The sequence below is a fragment of the Echinops telfairi genome, unplaced genomic scaffold (assembly GCF_000313985.2).
Source record: "Echinops telfairi isolate 266 unplaced genomic scaffold, ASM31398v2 ScPeMD7_2291;HRSCAF=2852, whole genome shotgun sequence".
In the NCBI taxonomy this organism is placed as follows: Eukaryota; Metazoa; Chordata; class Mammalia; order Afrosoricida; family Tenrecidae; genus Echinops; species Echinops telfairi.
The window spans coordinates 48,136,304-48,140,765 of NW_022106189.1; positions in this window are offsets into that span (position 1 = coordinate 48,136,304).

Below are 4,462 nucleotides of genomic sequence, written 5' to 3' on the forward strand. Positions count from 1 at the left end.
CCCCCCGTGCTCTGCCTCTGTCCTCTTCGTTTGGTTTTCCTCTTCTTTCCCTTCCTAGTTCTTTGGGCTTTTTCCAGTGTTTTACTTTGTTTCTGTGCTCTTTCCTCCCTTTCTTTCTCTTCCCCTCCCTCGTTTTGCTCATTGCTCTCATTTTCCCTTGTCTCTTTTCTACCCGTTGTTTTCAGTTTCCTTTTAGTTTGTCTTTTGGTCTTTCTCCTGTTTACCAGCCCTTCTCTGCTTGTTGATACATACATATATATATGTATATATGTATATATATATATGTATAATTTTATACTTAAATTTTTTTTACCCTGTGCATTATTTTTTGTGTTGTGTTTTCTCTTCCCTCCCCACCTTTTTGGACTATTATTTCTTGTCCCGATGGGAGACAGCAACTTTCCCCACATGGCCCAGTATCATCCATAACTCCTATAGCTACACCTTCTGAGAGAGGGCCTTCCTATTCCACCAGGGCACTGACTGATAGCTGAAAATGCCAGTCAAAACTGCTCTTCAGTGTTCATCGAAGGGATACTGTAATTACAGAACTTTCAAGTAGGGAGATTTTGAGTAGAACAGACTGATTTCAACTTGGGAAGAAACGAGGGTAACTTCAAGGAAAATCAAAAACTCATCAAAATAAAACAAAATCTTAAAAGATCTAGTAAATACTAAGACAATAATAATGAAAAGGGGAAAAAGACCAGAAAACCTGCAAACAGAATCAACTCGGCACAGACGTGATGTGGAACCGAACCCCCCCCAGCAAGTACACACACTATAAGACAGCAGTGCGAGGGCAACTGGGTAGACCACCAGCCAAGGGGCAGCAGCACAGAGAATGAGAAAACAGGACCTTTTAATATGTTGTCTCCAAGAGACACGTTAGATACTAAGGCGAAAATACACTGAAAGGAGGAAATACACCAAACTAGTGGCAGACAAACGAGCAGGAGTGGCAATACTGATTTCTGAGAATATTGACGCAGAGGCAAAAATCTAGCACGTGAACAAAAGAAGGGCATTATGTAATGATGAGAGGGTCACGAGTAGGACGTGACCATGACAACTGCCTGTGCAGTCAGTGAAAGCGTGTCCAAATGCTTTAGCCCAAGCCTTACAGTCAAAAAGACCGACAATTCTACCACAGTAGTAGCAGACTAATATGCCACTTCTGATGAAGGATAGAACAGCTAGAAGGAGACTTAGCAAAGACATGTAACTAAGCACAATACAAGTTTTGAACTTGCAGACGTACACAAGGCACAGAGCCCTCTGCCCAACACAGCATTCTATACATTCTTTTCCATGCACGTGTGAGTCTTCAGCATAGACAATATGGTGGATCATAAAGACAGCCTCAATAAGCAGTATGAAAAAAACCAGTATGAACCTCAAAAGGATTTTTTTAAAGCTTCAATAAATTTTAAAGTATCAAAATGTCGAACAACATATCAACCTGTGTGATCACGGGGTGTCGAACGGATCACTGAAGACAAATGGGTGCATAAGCAAATGTGGCGAAGAAAGCTGATGGTGCCCGGCTATCAAAAAGTATAGCGTCTGGGGTCTTAAAGGCTTGAAGGTAATCAAGCGGCCATCAAGCTCAGAAGCAACAAAGCCCACATGGAAAAAGCACACCAGCCTATGCAACCACGAGGTGTCGAAGGGATCAGGTGTAAGGCATCATCAGAACAAAAAATCTTACCATAGTGAATGATGGGGGGAGTGTGGAGTGGAGATCCAAAGCTCATTAGTAGGCCACTGGAGATCCCCTTGCAGAGGGGTCTCGGGGAGGAGATGAGCCAGTCAGGGTGCGATGTAACAATGATGAGAAATACAACCTTCCTCTAGTTCCTAAAGGTTTCCTCCCCGCTCCCACTACCATGACTCGAATTCTATCTTGCAAGACTGGCTAGACCAGAGGAGGTACACTGGTACAGATAGGAACTGAAAATACAGGGAATCCAGGATGGATGAGCCCTATAGGACCAGTGGTGTGAGTGGCAAAACAGGGAGGGTAAAGGAAGAATGGGTAGGGAAGAGGGAACCGATTACATGGAACTGTGTGTGACCTCCTCCCTGGGGGACAGACAACCGAAAAGTGGATGAAGGGAGAAGTCGGACAGGGCAAGATATGACAAAATACCCGTTTATAAACTATCAAGGGCTCATGTGGGAGTGGGGAGCGGGGAGGGAGGGGAAAAATGAGGACCTAATGTCGGGGGTTTAAATGGAGAGAAAATGTTTTGAGAAATGATGTACAAATACGCTTTACACAATTGATGTGTGTATGGATTGGGATAACAGTTGTATGAGCCCCTAATAAAATGTTTTAAAAAAAAATGTTGAAAAGGATCTCATATCACAATGCTATAAAATAAAAATAATAGATCATGGGGGCGGGAGTCAAATATATGGAAAATAACACCTGCTTAAAAGCAACTTAGAAGAAATTTTAAAATCCTATGAATCAAATCAGAATGAAGATCGACCATGCCCAAGCGAAAGGGATAGTAGAATACTTGAACTATACTCCCTCCACAAGTTGGCAGACTAAACAAATTTCTAGAAACAATAGAACAAACCCACTGCCACCGAGTAAATTCTGATGCACAGCAACCTCATAGGGAGTTTCCAAGGCACACGATCTTTATTAGGAGCAGGTAGCCTCCTACTTTAAGGGGACTGATAACTCCAAAAGACCCATACAAAAGGAAATTGACTAGGTCATTAAAAAACTCCCAACTTCCTTCTTAATCCCCTCTTCCATGGTCGTGTCCGATGTGTATAGAAAACCTACCGACTTCCGTTTATTGATTTTGTATCCTGCCACTCTTCCATATTTCTCTTTCGCTGTAAGTACTCCAGCTGTGGAACTTTTGGGGTCTTACATGTATAGGATCATGTCATCTGCAAATAGCGATAGTTTCACCTCCTCCTCTCCCATTTGGATCCCTTTGATGTCCTTCCGCTGTCTTATGTTAGCCAGAACCTCCAAAACAATACTGAATAGAAGTGGGGGCACGGCATCCTTGTCTTGTACCCTTTTCAGTGGGATTGTTTTTGTCTTTTCTCCATGTTGGCCATTGGCCTTTCATAGATAGCTTGTATCAGCTTGAGGAACTTACCTTCCAATCCTATCTTCATGAGTGTCTTGATTAGGAATGGGTGTTGGATATTGTCAAATGCTTTTTCTGCATCTATGGATATTATCAAATGGTTCTTATCCTTTTTCTTCTCAATGTGGTGTATAATATTGATGGATTTTCGGATGTTAAACAAGCCCTGCATCCCTGAGATGAATCCTACCTGGTCGTGGTGGATGATATGTTTTATATACTTTTGTATTCTATTGGCCAATATTTTGTTAAGGATTTTTGCATCTATGTTCATTAGAGATATTGGTTTGTAATTCTTTATACCTGTGGGGGGGTCTCTGACCCATTTGGGTATCAAAGTAATGCTGGCTTCGTAGAATGAGTTTGGCAGTTTGCCATCCTCTTCTATGTTATGGAATACTTTGTGGAAGATCCGTGTCAACTCTTCCCTGAATGCTTGGTAGAATTCTGCTGTGAAGCCATCTGGCCCTGGGGCTTTTTTCGTTGGTAGATTTTTAATGACTCTCTATTTCTTCTTTCGCTATGGGTTTGTTGAGGTCGTTGATCTCTTTGTCTGAGATAATCTAGGGAGGGACTGTTATTCCAAATATTTATCCATGTCTTCCATGTTTCTGAATTCACTGGAATACAGAGCTTCATAGTATTTTGTGATTATCCTTTTAATCTCATTGGGGTCTGTTGTTATTGCTCCTGTTTCATCCCTCATCCTGGCTATTGATGTTTGCTTCTTTCTATCCTTGGTAAGCTTTGCCAGAGGACTGTCAATTTTGTTCATTCTTTCGTAGAACCAGCTGCATTTATCTTTTGTATTGTTCTCTTGTCTTCCCACTGGTTTAACTCTGCCCTGATTTTTATTATTTCTTTTCTCTTGCTATTTGAGGAGTGGTTCTGCTGACTGTTCTAGTTGTTGGAAGTTTTGTGTTAACGTATCTGTCATACGCCTCTCTTCTTTTTTCATATAGGCATTTAATGATCTCAAGCTACTTCTGATAACTGCATTCGCAGTGTCCCATAAGTTTTGATCCGTTGTATTCTCATTCTCATTGGTTTCTAGAAACTTCCTGATATCCACTCTAATCTGGGCCTGTACCCATTCATGTCGCAGGAGGTCGTTGTTCATCCTCCAATTGGTTGCCCTTGCTTTCCTGGACATCTCTTATTAATCTCCAGCTTTATGGCATGGTGATCTAAGAAAGATGTCTGGATAATATCTATGTGTTTGAATTTGCTCAGGCTGGTCTTGTGTCCCAGCATGTGGTCTATTCTTGAAAAAGATCCATGTGGACTAGAAAAGAATGTGAAACCCTCTGCGTTTGGATGGAAAGCTCTATAAATGT